The sequence below is a fragment of the Aedes albopictus genome, chromosome 1 (assembly GCF_035046485.1).
Source record: "Aedes albopictus strain Foshan chromosome 1, AalbF5, whole genome shotgun sequence".
Lineage (NCBI taxonomy): Eukaryota > Metazoa > Arthropoda > Insecta > Diptera > Culicidae > Aedes > Aedes albopictus.
Window position 1 is genome coordinate 32,730,598 of NC_085136.1, and position 14,955 is coordinate 32,745,552.

The 14,955-nt window shown below is 40.4% G+C and overlaps 1 protein-coding gene across 6 annotated transcripts in view; it reads right to left on the reverse strand.

The window, feature by feature from the left end:
• LOC109422192 (signal transducer and transcription activator) overlaps positions 1-11,718 on the reverse strand; it is a 388,739-nt gene extending 377,021 nt beyond the window's left edge. For 4 of the 6 annotated variants that reach the window (XM_062844331.1, XM_062844330.1, XM_062844333.1 and 1 more), the window contains exon 1: positions 10,998-11,716. The gene's annotated coding sequence lies outside the window, so the exon portion shown is untranslated. Of the gene's footprint in view, positions 1-10,997 lie in introns of all 6 variants that reach the window. The other 2 variants (XM_062844329.1, XM_062844328.1) reach the window with 2 other exon arrangements.
• Between the last annotated feature and the right edge of the window lie 3,237 nt (positions 11,719-14,955).

Sequence of the window (14,955 nt, forward strand, 5' to 3'; positions counted from 1 at the left end):
ATCCAGCCAATTTGTCTGTTTTGCGGATGACATGGATATTATTGCCAGAACATTTGAAACGGTGGCAGAACAGTACACCCGCCTGAAACGTGAAGCAGCAAAGGTCGGACTGGTGGTGAATGCGGCTAAGACAAAGTACATGCTGGTAGGTGGGACTGAGCGAGACAGGACAAGCCTTGGCAGCAATGTTACGATAGACGGGGATACTTTCGAGGTTGTAGAAGAATTCGTCTACCTTGGTTCCTTGCTAACGGCTGACAATAACGTGAGCCGTGAAATACGAAGGCGCATCATCAGTGGAAGTCGTGCCTACTATGGGCTCCAGAAGAAACTGCGGTCAAAAAAGATTCACCCCCGCACCAAATGTACCATGTACAAGACGTTAATAAGACCGGTGGTTCTCTACGGACACGAGACATGGACGATGCTCGAGGAGGACCTGCAAGCACTCGGAGTTTTCGAGCGACGGGTGCTAAGGACGATCTTCGGCGGTGTGCAGGAGAACGGTGTGTGGCGGAGAAGGATGAACCACGAGCTCGCTGCACTTTACGGCGAACACAGTATCCAGAAAGTGGCCAAAGCTGGAAGGATACGGTGGGCAGGGCATGTTGCAAGAATGCCGGACAACAACCCTGCAAAGTTGGTGTTTGCTAACCATCCGGTTGGTACAAGAAGGCGTGGAGCGCAGAGTGCACGATGGGCGGACCAGGTGGAGCGTGATCTGGCGAGTGTTGGGCGTGACCGAGGATGGAGAGCTGCAGCTGCAAATCGAGTATTATGGCGGCAAATTGTTGATTCAGTATTATCATGAATTTGACGTGAACTAAATAAATGAATTAATCAAGATTAAAGTTTGATGTACTTTTCTGTGTTTATGAAATATATGAAATATGTAACTGTGACGAGCGTATCACTAATATGTAGCTTATTCGATGTACGATCCCAATACTATTTTATATTTCAGATTTTCAATAGAAGAATCAAGTAATTGCCATCAAGATGACGAGAAAACCAGGATGAATTGGGCAGACAAATCGATTCGAAGCAGTCTAACAATGGTGTCTCTGAATGTTGCACAAACGTACCCGACTAGAAAATTCTAACAAAAACATAACATAATTATAACAAATCATGATATGTATAACTCATTGTGATATAATCATGTTTAACATCATTGGTGTTTATAAATAGTATAACTCAATTGTATCATATTATGTTATAAATGTTGTTCAATAACTCATTGTGAAATAATTTAGTTCTGATTCTCTGACACTCAGAACATCATTTTACACAATTGTATCAAAATATGATAGAAACTAGTTTTTTTAAGCTAAAATTTATATCATATTGTGTTATAATTTTGTTCTGATTATAACAAAATAGGTTATTATTTTGATTAGACCGGTGCACTTTTTTGTTACAGTTTAAGTTATTTTAACATCATCTTGCATCTAGTTTATAATAAAATTTCATATAATCATAACACAATGTGTTATAAACTTGATATATTTTTCTAGTCGGGTATCCTTTGGAGTTTACCCTTCCACTAACAACACCCAAATTCCCGTGACACCTAGGCCAGAGAGAACGTAGAGCTGTCTACATTTCTCTTAGGTGTCCAACTAACCACCCTTTTCCATCCTTCAGCTGTCACAAGGACTTCCAGGACAGTTCTCGACCATTGGAAGGTTGCGTCAGTCTTGTCTAAGAGTCAGAGATTTGTCCCAAATCTTTGTGCTTTGGTTCGGACGGGCAGGATGCCGCTGATAACACGAAAACTGCTTCTTCTGTTTCTTGACGTAACGTCACAACTGAAGAGAAACAACGAAAGAAGCAAGCCGTGACAAAAGCCTTTTCCTCTGACGTCTAAAATCAGCATTTTTTTCGGGTTTTTGACAGTTCTTATATGGAGATGACAGGTCCGTGTTAGCAGCTGTTGTTCAATTTTTGTAAACAAATGCAAATACACGAACCTGTCACATGGAAAGGCCTATTGTGTAGATTATAATCCTAATTGTATCACGGTGTATAACATTAAGAAGGTGATATCTACCGGAAAACTGACATTTGATGATAACGTAGGTCTTATCGCTGATCTAACGAGTGCAAGAGAAAACATAGCCTGCTACCTCGTACTCGCAACCATACGTAAGGATAGCAATGACGGCACATGTTTACTTTGAAACTGGTAAACTACCAGGACAAGCCTACCTTGTGAATATTATATACCGTGCCTAGTATAATAAAGTCATTCCTAGTCATATGTTCAGAAAGGACAAACGTGTTTCTTAGTACTCTCCACTTCAAGTCTGCACTAATTTTTGGAAAAATTTTGACGAAAAAGTTAATCAAAGAAAATGGAAAAAATTGGAGTCATTAAACTCAACGATGTCAATGATTCGGACTGGAAGTTTGAAGTGGAGCTTTTGCTGGTTCGAGATAAGCTTTGGAGGTATGTACGTGGAACCTGTAGTATGACCTGTAGCATCAAACGGTATTATCCTTGATTTTAATCTGAGTTTTAACTTTAGTACGCAGATTTCCGAACAGATTCCTGGAGGAAATCCAGGAATAATTTCTGGAGGAATTACCAATACCGAAGGAGTTTATATAGGAAAATTTAGGGAGGAACTCCTGGAAACATTTGTGTAGCAATTCTCGGAAGAATTTCTGAAATAATTGCTGGAGAAGCTCCTGGAGAAATTTCATGAAAAAAATATATAGAATATCCTTGAGACATTTCTGGAGGAATTCCAGTAGGATTAACTTGAGGAATTCCTGGAAGAATTTCTGGAGAAATTTTTCTGTAGGAATTTCTGAAGGGAATTCTAGGGGAATTCCTAGAAGCATCCATGGGAGAATTCCCGGAAGAATCCTGCTCCTGCAAGAACTTCTGGAGGAATTCCTGGATGAACTTCTGGGGGAAGTTCTGGAGGAATTCCTGGAGAAATCCTTGTGGGATTTTCTGGAGGAGCTCCAGAAGGAATTGCTCAAGGATTTTTTGGAGGAATTTCTGGGAGCATTCCTGGAACAATCTCTGGAGGAAATCATGGAGAAATTGCTGGAGGAATTTCTATAGGAAATCCTGAAGACATATCTGGAGGATCTTCCGGGGGAATTTCTGGACGAACTCTCGAAGGAATTCCAGGAGAAAACCCCGTACAAATTTCCGGGGATACTCTCGTTGGAATTTTTGGAGAAATTCCGTAGATTTTTAAAAATTTCTCCGAAGGAAATACCCTTGGAATTCCCGGAGAAATTCTCGTAGGACTTTCCGGAGGAATTCTCATAAAAAATCCCTGAGAAATTCTCGGGTGTCTTCTCGTAGGAATTCCTGGAAAAGCTCACGTAGGAATTCCCGGTCTCATATGAATTCCAGGAGAAATTCTCGTTAGAATTTTTAGAGGAATTTCCGGTGGAATTTTCCCAGAAATTATTCTTGAATAAATTCCCGGAGGAATTCTCATAGAAATTCCCGGAGGAATTGTCAAAGGAATTCCTGGAGGAATTCTCGTAGGACTTCGTGTAGGAATTTCCTAAAGAGTTCTCGTAGGTATGCCAGGAGAAATACCAGTAGGAAATTTTGGAGGAATTCTCGGAGAAATTTCCCTTGGAATTCCCGGAGAATGCTCCTTGGAATATGAATTCCAGGAGAAATCCTTGTTAAAATGTTTGGATGAATTTCCGATAGAATATTTCCTTAAATAATTCTCGTAGGAATTCCCGGAGGAATGTCATAAAAATGTCCTGGATTAATTCTTGTAGGAATTCTCGGAGGACTTCGTGTAGGAATTCCAGGAGAAACCCAAGTTAAGTAGGAAGTTTTGGAGGAATTCTCGGGAGACTTTCCCTTGGAATTCTCGAAATAATTGCCTTTGGAGTTGCTGGATGAACTTCCAGAGAAATTTTCCATGGACATCCCGGCGGAGGAATTCCTCTTATTATAACATAAATAACATTTTGAAACACAGAAGGAATTTTAGCTGGAGAAATATCACAGAAAATGGGATCAAAAGGGATTCCAGATGTAATCAAAGAAAAAAAAAACTGCCAAAGGTTCTCTACTCTATTGCTCCGAAACTCGAGATTCCCGGGAGGGGGAATCTGGAGGAATACCAGGAAGAATTCCGTATGCTATCAATCTCTTTTTTCGGTTGAAGCTTATGTTAGCGATTATTCAAAAGCACTCACAGAGAATGGCTGCGTGCTTCCCGTGCTTTCTTTGATTAATCCCATCATGAAGCTTACCGAACGGAGTATTCAAATTTAATCTGTATTTTTGCAAATCGGGATTAAATCTCGTATCAACTGCGTTGGAGCATATGACCATAAAAGTGTAGGTATAAAGAAAAGAAAGGAATGCGAAACAAACGATTTAAAAACACCTGCTCTAGGAGAATCTGCAGGAGATTCCACCACGAACTACTCCTGGAAGTACCTCAAAAAAGGCTTTCCGGAAATTTTGCCAAGAATTCCGCCAGAAGATTACTCCAGAAATTCTTTCTGGGAATTACTTCTGCCGATACCTTGACGAAAGCCTTTTGTGGATTTGTCCATATCCTTTCATGAATTCTTTCTAAAAATATCTCCTGGAATTCCTTTAGAAGTTCCTTTAGGGATTCGCCTACAAGAGTTCGGTCTGGGATTTCCCCGAGATTTTCTTCTGAGGTTTTTTGTCATGAATTCGTTCTACAGATGTCCTCAGGAACTCTTGGAAAATTCCCACAAAGAACTCCCGGAGGATTTCCAATCAAAAACCTCTGAAGGATTGATGATGATGATAAACCTGAGCGTGTTAGTGGAATACCTGTAAGTTGAAGAAAATCGAATTAAACACTGATCCTTTTACAATTCCAACTTACTTACTTACTTTAGGGAATTCTCTTTAGGATTCCTTCCTCCTGGGTTTCCTTCATTGATTTCTCCCGGAATTTAAGGGATTTCCATCGGTATTTTCCTGAAACTCCTTCAGGGATTCCACATGAGATTATACTTAAGAGATTTCTCCCGGAATTCCTTCACAGCTTTTTTCTGGAATTGCTTTCTTCTGGGATTCTCCTCCCCGGAGGAAACCAGGGTTTGTCTCAAGAATTTGTCTATGATTCTTCTGGGGAGCATTTCTCGGGATTCTTTCGGGAATGACTTCAGTGAGTTCTTCCGAGATTACTTTCGAGATTCCTACCGGAATTCTTCCGGGGCTTCTTTTATCTGATTTTCCTGAGTTTTCTTCGTTTTATCTGGGATTCCCCTCGAGATTCCTGTTGGGATTTTTTTCAAGAATTCCTCCAAAATACTTTCAAGTTTTGCTGGAGGAAGTTCTCCCAAGATTTCGTCAATGATTGCTCCTGGGAATCCTTGGGATTTCTTCCGGAATTTCTTCAAAGATTTTTTCCAGAATTCATCCAGGGATCATTAGCTTGTTTTTTTCGGGTTTCCCTTAGGGATTTCTCCTGGGATTCCACTCGGAATTTCCTCAAAATTATTTCAAAGTTTCCTGCTGGTACTCCTCCAGGATTTTCATAATGAAACTCTTCAGCAAACTGTTTAGAGATTCTTTTTTGGAATTTTTCCAGGATTTTAAAGAATTACTTCCAGGGTTCTCTTGATATTTTTTAAGGTATTTCTCCCGGGATTTTTTATGGGATTCCTCGTTCAGGGCTGTTACAAAATTTCCAAAATATCATCCGCGAAATTCGCGACTTTGGAAATAAAATCCGCGACTGGAGAAACAAATCCGCGACACGAACATAAATATTCAAATTTCATATTGAACCAGATTTTGTGCTGAATAATGACATGTTTTAAGAATAGTTTGGTAGATCCTATGAAGATTTCAACGATTTTTCATTAGGGCCACATTCTTTCCTCCACCTTTGTTTGTGTTATTACAGAAAACGTATTGAGATTCCCGAAGCTTCAGGAACAACTATCTCTGGACCCGATACCAGATTTTAAAATAATTTATTTTGTGATAAATTATTTTTCTGTGGAGTATCTCAGTAACATGTTTGTTGCTGTGATACCTTAGTATCGATTGAACTCGAGATCAATTAATTATAGTGTGTTCCCCCATTCTGGTGAGATAAGCTTTATAAACCCAACCACGTCCTTGGGGTATAAGACTCATATGACAGTAAGCCCTAAGAAGGGTTTGTCAAGAGCCTTGAACCTGCAATAAGTGAGTGCACTACAATAGCAGAGGATATGTTCTGATGTTTCTGTCTCCTCATCACAGAAGCGACAATTAGGATTACTTCGATCTTTTGTAGATGATATCTGCAAGGGCAGTGTCCAGTTATTAGATCGGCGTAGATGTTGAGACCAAATAGTTGTTGGATTTTCTTGGGGTTTATCATGACGAGCCGCATGGATCGACTTTTAGGGGGAAGCATATACCAGTTTGAAGTGATTCGAGTGACCATAATACCCCGGACAGACATGTGATACGAGTGTGATTCCTATACAACGGTACGCAGTGTCAACAAAATTCTAACAAGACTGACTTGAACTGAGAGAATTTTCAGTATGGCACTCATTTCAAGCGCAATTGTACAGTGATTCCTGTATCACATGTGTGTCATAAGTATAAATTCGCTCAGTTGCATTTTACAGAGCAGCAGAAATCGAAGCAGGGCCAAGGAACAACCATACTTTGCACCAGAAACAGGAAGCACAATAATTTGGTTTCATTAGTCCAAGTTATAAGAAAAATAATATGTACAATCGACGAGTTTCATTTCCAGATTAATTTCATTTTGTGAGGCAGATTCAAGTAAACTGCAAAGCGGCAATCTTTTTATTCAAGCGATATTATTCTTAAGAAATACTTCATAGTTTGAATAAGGGCAACGTTTTTTAACCTTGGTTAACCCTTTCGGGACGGAGCGCAAAAAACTGAAATTTCCATACAAATTGCTCAAATTTGGCTCTCCAGAACTCTCAGACTTTTTAATATATCAACACTTTTTCTTTGGCATTTGTAAGAACTACTCTTTAACTTTCGATTCCTAGCTTTGTCCACCTAGATAAATCGAAAATTAAAAATTTGCGACAGATAAAACTTTTTCATGTTTTACAATTTTTGCTCACTTTTTGTTTAATTTGTTGTGGTAAATATCACACACAACATAAACAAAAGTTTATTTTCATACATGCAAGTATATGTAGTGGCTCAATATATAAAACAATCTACATCAGATAAACCAAAGACTAAACAGTTGAAAAAAAATTGGCAAAACTGTTATTGCTCAACAGCACAATTGTGCTGGTTCGTCACGAAAGGGTTAACCAGATATAAATAACGACGATGCTGGACAAGAAGAACTATTTTCCTACAAAAAGGGATTATGAGCCGAGCTATTTTAGTCACAGGAGAAAATATATTTTTAAAGTTGTGATAACCTTTGAAGCAGATCATCAGAGTTTTCCTATTTTAATAACTACTAGGTACGCTTATCGAAGTGAAAAAAAATGAAAGGTGAGTTTTAGAAATAATTTGTTGATTAGATTCTTTCATCATTCAAAAAATAAGAGTTTTGGAAACAAATATCTTATGCTGAATCCCGGAATGATTAGTAATTTATGTAACAAGTTGCAAATCGTTGATTTTTTCAGCACGATTAATACGAAGAGTGCTGAAAAAATCGAGAACCAGTGCGGAAAAGTTGGCCATTATGATACCGAAATAATTTATATAAAATAGAAATTATGATACTGAACTGCGTAAAATAGTTTTTGCAACTCGACACTATAATTTCTATGTTTATACAAGCCGTTTCAGTAACGAAACGACCTACTCGGCAAGCCTCGTTGGATGAATGTACGACTCGTCCTGTAAAAATCATCATTTTGCAACTCGTTGCATAAATGGTCGGCGTTAAGTCAGAGGGGACCAAGTAACAAAATTGACGAAAATGAGATTTTTAGGGCATTTGATTAAGAATTGCTTAAGCTACTTGGAACATTCACCCAATTTTCTTAATATTACAATTAACGAGAGTTATATCACAATTTTCTTTTGATTGAACTGCAAAAATCGGTAATAGTGTGCAGTCAGAGTGAACCATATGCTTGATGTCAAGAGAGCAGAAAAAATAGGTATTGGTTAAAATCCAATAAATAAAATAGTTTATCATCCAAATGTGATACGTTTTCAAATCGTAAGACTCCCTAATGCATTTTCTGATGATTATTGATCAAGAAAGCACGTGAAATTCCATTTTATTATGGTCAATATCGTATTTTACAGATCATCGTGTTGAAGCATATTGTGGCATTTCGCGTGCAGACAGAGTGGACTATGTGTCTCTAAGAAAAATAATTGAAATTACCTTATTCTTCGTAATCCTTTCCAAATCAAAATATGTTTGTTTAGTAGCTGTTGGGCATCATAATGAAATGTGCCAATACCCGTTTCATGAAGAAATTTATTTTACCGATTATTTCAGCATTGTGTACTTGGTTCACTCTGTCTGAACGAAAATTTGAAAAATGCCAGTCCTCTGAATATATTATTATGAACCGTGTAACTACAATATTTCAAAAAACGTACCGAACTGTGAAAATACATTACAAAGTTGTTAGCTATTAAATGTTCAAGTTAAGAATTCTTGAATAGCTCATTAATTGACTACCCTTCATGGTGATATTGAACTGTTGTACTTGGTCCACTCTGACTGAACATAAAAATTGAAAATAGTAATCAACAGTGTAATAACAGGAATATCGAATTTCAAACTTCCTGCTCACATTACACACTACTCCTATTAACTGTTGTCCTACTTGTGCATTATTTTTTCATCAAATATGTAAAAACTTGAGTGTGAACTGTAGTTGGTTGAAGATTTTCCAAAAACCGTTCAGTCAGAGTGGACTAAGTACAATCAATTACTTAGCAATTTCTCGGTTTCAAGCTTCATTTTACGTTTTTTCGCGATCAATAGAGAGCGATACTGTGATGAATAGTTATTAAGATTTATGGCGAAAATTCAAGAACATTTGTTAAAAAACTCAAAACTTATAGAGTTGCAAACTTTAAAGTCGTTTTTCTAGAAATTAAGTGAAAGACACACGGTCCTCTCTGACTTAACGCCGACCATATAACTATTATGTTTGTGTATTAAATAACCCTCATATAAAGTTGTATAGAAATTCATGGAAATGAATAATTTATGCGAATAGTTTGAAAATTAAATATGACAAAAGCTTTTACTGTTATTCAAATTAAAATTTTCGGTATACCTAATCTTTTTTTTTTCAAAATTAGAATGTTTAGTTCTGATCACCCATAGTGGAGCAGAGAACCGAATTGAAAGATCTCAATCCTGTATATAAGCCTGTAGGCATAGGACAAAACACTGAATTCAAAGTTGCGATATCTCAGCAGAGAATTTCAACCAATTTGGGAAATACTATCAGAATCTAGAGAAATTGTAGAGACGCCATTAATCTTTTCATTATGTTTTTTCTTACGTAGATATAAGATCAGTTCAATAAAATTACATGACCTTTGCTTCGCAAACATTCGCGATATCTGCTGTCATTCCATTCAAAAAACTTTTGACTTGTTGGAGAAATTTTAATAAATTTTCGAAATTTCTATATATTTTGTAGTTTTGAAAAGTTTCTTAAAACAGAAACTACCTACTTTGAAGCTGCAAAAAATAACGTTTGACAGAAGCTTCGATGGAAATAAGTTTAAGAGAAATTAAAAATGGGTTTAAAGTAAATTACAACTGCCATAAAGATAGGCATCCGCGCGCGACTTAAATCAGACAAATTTCAAGGATCCGCGAAATCCGCGTCGTGGCACATAAATCCGCGACAAATCCGCGAAAATCGCGATTTTCGCGAAAACCGCGAAATCCGCGACTGTTGTAACAGCCCTGCTCGTTGGATTCTCCCGGGATTCTTTCATTGACTCTCCCCGGTTTTTTAGGGACTCCTCCCGAGATTCTCCAAAGGATTTTTTAGATAGGTTTTTCTGGTATTTCTTAAAAGATTTCTGCGAGAATTTCTTCAGGAATTGTTCTAAAATTCAACTGCCCCGGTCTTTTTTTCTGGAATTCATCCGGGGATTTCTTCTGGGGTTCCTTTTGCCAGCATGGTGCTTCTTTTCTAATAGTTCAATAGACGCGTCTATAAATTCCACCAGAGAAACTCGTGAAACTCTTTTCAGCTATTCATGTAGCGGATTCTGGTGAATACCCATCAGCAATTCGTACAACACTTTCTCCGTAGAAGTGATTCAAGTTAATAGTATTTTAATGAAAACGGTAGCCTGTTAGTACATAACTTTTGATCAGGTCAAGGAAGTGATTCAGACATGTCGTCTAAGATTTATGCAAGGATCTCTTCGAATTTTTCAATGAAATTCTAGTATATCCAAATTGCATACCAAATATCTAAATAACTTTATGGCAAAAATGGTTGTTACTAGAGATATTTGATTAAACTAGGATTAAGAAACATGAACTTTCAAAATGTCTATAATAAACTGTAGCCTTGAAACCAAGATCCTCGAACATCCAACGCCCTTTCCATGTGCCTTATCCGTTCCAGAGCGAAAACGGCTGAAATTGGTGCAATAAAAACAAACCATGAAGACCTGCCGCTCCCTGCTTTGCATGTGTTGTGTTCTACGACTACGACCCCAAGACAAGACGACGACAGTACTGTGCACAGGACAGGACAGGACACAAGAGACGGGCGACACGGAATTCATTCAAACCCCACGACGACATGCAACTCTGGCTCAACGTGCTTTGCCTATATCTCTCGGTCATAAATACAGCGAAAGCACTCTACTCCACAGTTGCGACTGTTTCAGCTTCTGTCACTGTACTGTGCTGCCGCCGTCGTTTGTCCGTGTCTGTATGACACGGCACACGGCGGATTCAAAACCAAACCCAACAACAACGACTCCGGCGAGTGGAGTGCCTAGAGATAAGAACACCACCAGAAACGTAATAATAAGAATCAAACACGGGATGACTTACGTTGTTGTTGTATTTCTGGGTGGCCAATCTTGGAAGCTTCTGCTCCTGCGGTGGCGACTTCGAGCGACGACGTCAGCGATGGTTACTTCTAGAACCGCACCAACTGGATGACCTTGCAGTATGTCTAAAAATATTCACATGCACACTTCCGGCTTTCTTCCAACAGCACTAATCTCTTCACCTCCGGACCACCCCCCGGAAGAAGCCAGCCCTGTCCCGTTCACGGTGTTCAGGGCCAAACAACACACCGGCGCACCCCAAAATAAAAACCTTCGGAAATTCGATTCTTCCCGATCAACCGGACGACGACGACGACGCAACGCACGGATCTTACCGCTGCCTGGATAGTGAGGGGCGGAGGTCGGTCGTCCGTCACTCTCGTCACACAGTATTTTTTCTTCTTTTTCACCCCACACACTGCTGGCTGGTTGCTGCACCTTTCTGATGCACACCGAGATTTTCCCACCGCCCGAGAAAACGCAAATCGCGACGTAATTCGCGGCTGGATTTTCTTCCACCTTACGCACTCGCGCGCGCTCGTACTCGGTGCCTATGTTTTCCAGGAAACCGTATGCGAGATTTCCCCCAAAAGGTGATTTAAACTTTCTGCTTTTCCACGCACCACAAAAAAATACACTCTAGAAGAGCTGTTTCCGACGAAAAAAGAATCGTACCGCACCGCACCGCGATCGAAAGACGACGACGGAACTACACACAAGCGAGCGACCAGCGAGTCGAAGTCAGACACCCATCATCAGCCAGCAGAAAAATTAAACACTCGCACAAACGCATGAGCTAGAGCGAGTGAGCGATAGGGAATTTTGACTTTTGACTGCCGTCGTCGTGCCGCCACGCACCGCACGACTGGTGCAAGTGTGGGTGAGCGAGCGGGGGCGGGTGTGTAGTTGTGTGTCACTACTACTCAGTCAGCAAATGCGCGTTGGAGTGAACGAGAAAGCAACAATCATAAAGATGACTTTTCGCTTCCGCAACACCGCGTGCATCCATGTGGTGGTGAGTGAGTCACTCATAGCAAAGGGGCCGCGGGGAAATTACGAATCGCAGATGTTTTGATGCCTTTTAAATCGACACGGAAAATAAAAGGTACACGAAACTTAAAATTTACCATAAATGGTCCACTGCACGAATTTACGCTGGCCTGCTTATTTACTCTCACAGGAAATTTGACGTTAGAGAGGTGCCGACACCGCTCAAATGTCAAATTTCGTGTGCGAGTAAGCCGGCCAGCGTAAATTCGTGCAGTAATCCATTAAAGAACAAGATTCGCTCGTTGCAAATCCGCCCATTGCAACGCTTTTTAATTGCAAGTCCGCTAATTGCAAAATTTGACACGTGTTTGCAAATAAAAAGCAATCAAGTGTCAAATTTGTTCTGTCGGTCACGCAGGCAGCGCATTTCGATGCACTTTAGTGGCAAAGTGACGTTGCAATTAGCGAATGGCATTCGCTTGTTGCAATGTAAACATTTTGCAACAAACGAACGGCTGCTGTACATGTTATTTTTAGATACCCAAGAGGTGATTCTGTGAAAATCCCGTTCAGGATTCTGTGAGAATCCTGCTCAGGATTCGTTGAGAATCCTACTCAGGATTCGTTGAGAATCCTGCTCAGGATTCTGGGAGAATCCTGCTCAGGATTCTGGGAGAATTCTGCTTATGATTACGTCATAATTCTGCTCAAGATTCAACACAATCCTCCACAGTAGGCCGTCCCTTATTTTGCAAAATTTAGAAATGTTATAAGTTCGTTAGTGGAAAATAATCGTGTCAAAATTTGAAGTCCGTATCTCAAGGCTAAGTGGTCCCTCAAGGGGTCTAGAGTTGTCAAAAAATGTATGGGACCAAAAAAAAGATATCGCACATCTAAGCACATGTTTGGCCCATTAGGGTCCTAAAATCACCGGTTTTAGTAGAATAGCGTATTTTTATGTCGAAAAAAATTTCATGTTTTTTGGTCCCATATATGGGACCAATAGTATACTATTTTTGACAACTTTAGGCCCCTTGAGGGACCACTTAGCCTTGAGCTACGGACTTCAAATTTTGACACGATCATTTCTTAGCTAAAACGATCATTTTCCACAAACGAACTTATAACATTTCCAATTTTTGCAAAATAAGGGACGGCCTACTCCACAGGCTTCCAGAGCAATCCTCCACAGGATTCCAGAGGAATCCTCCACAGGATTCCAGAGGAATCCTCCACAGGATTCCTGAGGAATCCTCCACAGGATTCCTGAGGAATCCTCCACAGGATTCCTGAGGAATCCTCCACAGGATTCCTGAGGAATCCTCCACAGGATTCCTGAGGAATCCTCCACAGGATTCCTGAGGAATCCTCCACAGGATTCCTGAGGAATCCTCCACAGGATTCCTGAGGAATCCTCCACAGGATTCCTGAGGCATCCTCCACAGGATTCCAGAACAGTGAAGAAAATTGTCAGACAAAAGAGGCACAAAACAAGCAACAAAGAAGGTGCGACGATTACTCTTTATCCCTACTGGTAACAGATAATGACATGATCTCGAAATTTTTTGTTGCAGACAAAACGGAAGCTGAATTTGTTGCGTACTTTTCAACTCGTGAATAATCAATTATTGCTAACCCAAAGACGAAACTGTTTGATGATAGAGCTTCACCAGAGTTGCAGTGTTTACCGACTCGAAGTTACCGTTCGAAAATCGCAATGCAAGGCTTAAAAATCTCTAAACTCGTGGTGTACGATGTTAATCCCATTATTTTCAAGTTGGGACAAACTTATGTCGCATGGGTTTGTTTGTCGCAACAAATACAGGTTGCGACATTGTTTTTATTGTTCCGCGATGGTTGAATTTGAATTTGAACTGTTCCAGAGGCATTCTCCAAGACCGTGGACCCTTGCCTTGCGATTGCCATCCGATATCTCTCTTCTTTCGACTGCTGCCTCGCACGCTTCTGTTTTGACTGTTTTGAGAATCATGTCTGGCGTTTTGTTGGGCTACTCCCGAATGCAAAAGCCTTAGACTTGGTATAAACTTAAACACCCTCAGCTCCAAGGGTTAGCCTCTGTTTCTATTATCTTATCATGGTCATGATTGTCGGACGGGTGCACTGCTCGCTCCTCACCTCTTTTACACAAACCCTGCTACAAACAACCGTAGCCGTACCTTGCGTGAGTACGCACCTTGGCACCCCGCCAACAACATTGACAGATATCGATTGCATCATCATAATCGTAAAACGTGTTTTCCGACCAAGACGAGTTATTTAATAAAGTTACCTTTTGATATTATTTCCGCGTAACCGAACGTTTGTTCCGTATCCGAAACGACCAGAGAAGCTTCCGCTAGTCCGCCTGAACTTCTGCCGTCAGGCTATGGCCCGCAGCTGGTCGCGCCGGTGTGAAATTTCGGAGTGAAAAGTCGATTCGCGTTCGGACATTGTTGAGAGTGACGAGTCTCTCGTGCCGAGTACTGTGGCAGTACATGCGGCTGGAATTCCGCCACCCGGCGAAGAGTGTTTGTTTTCGTGCGCGTGAAAAGTGAGGTTAACATGGTCGATGTGAAATTCTCCGTTGCCAAACTAAACGGAACGAACTGGTCCACCTGGAAAATAAAGATGCGGATGCTGCTCACCCGCGATGATTTGTGGAGAGTGGTGGAGGAAGATATTCCGGAAGAGAAAACGGTAGAGTGGAATCGCGATGATCGCAGAGCAAAGGCTACATTAGTGTTGTTGCTGGAGGACAGTCAACTGTCCCTTGTGAAGAACTGTGAATTCGCGCGACAAGTGTACGATACCCTCAAGGCGTATCACGAGAAGACAACGCGATCGCTTCGCGTTTCTTTGCTCAAGAAACTTTGTGCTACGAACCTTCCGGAATCCGGCGATCTCGAAAAGCATCTGCAAGAGATGGATGATCTTTTCGACCGGTTGGATGCAGCCGGAACAAAACTCGA